We start from the raw sequence: 734 nt of genomic DNA on the forward strand, positions 1-734 counted from the left end.
GTAGGAGATGGAGGTGCGGCTTGAGGTGGGAGGAGGGGATAGGTGGGAGGAAGAACAGGTTAGGGAGGCAGGGACGAGCTGGACTGGTTTTGGGATGCGGTAGGGGGAGGGGAGATTTTGAAACTTGTGAAATCCACATTGATACCATTGGGCTGCAGAGATGTCCTGGGACTGAGATGACTAACCTCTAGTAGTCTCACTATCTTCCTTGGACTTTGGTATGACTTCAAGCAGTGGAGAGTTTTGCCCCAGTTCTCATTAAGTACAAGAGCTCTTAAATGACATAATTGGTCAAATGCTGCCTTAATGTCCAAGAGTTAGTCTCCCTTCATTTCTGGAGATCTGAATGAACACAATTGCAGATGTGCTCAAAATTGTGGTGCTATTCACAACCCTGTGAGAGTGGTCCATTTATTTCTGGCTCTGGCCTCTATATCTGTCTCTTCCACTACTGACAGACTGTAGCAGCAGCATGTACTACTTGCAAGATGCAGTGCAGCAGTTTTGGGGAGTTGGGAGGTAATTTACTCACTATGGGATTCCTCACCTCAGACCTGGCCACAGTATTTATATGGCTAGTAGAGTTTCTGGTCGGTGGTAACTTCTAAGTTGATAGCAAGTGCTGCTTGATACTGCTACGAATATTACACTTTAATTACACTTTTATTACACTTTGGGGAGTAGAGTGACGGGGCAGTAATTTGCTGGGTTGAATGTGTCCTGCTTTTTGTGTG

This window comes from Rhincodon typus, chromosome 3, assembly GCF_021869965.1.
Source record: "Rhincodon typus isolate 14 chromosome 3, sRhiTyp1.1, whole genome shotgun sequence".
Taxonomy (NCBI): Eukaryota; Metazoa; Chordata; class Chondrichthyes; order Orectolobiformes; family Rhincodontidae; genus Rhincodon; species Rhincodon typus.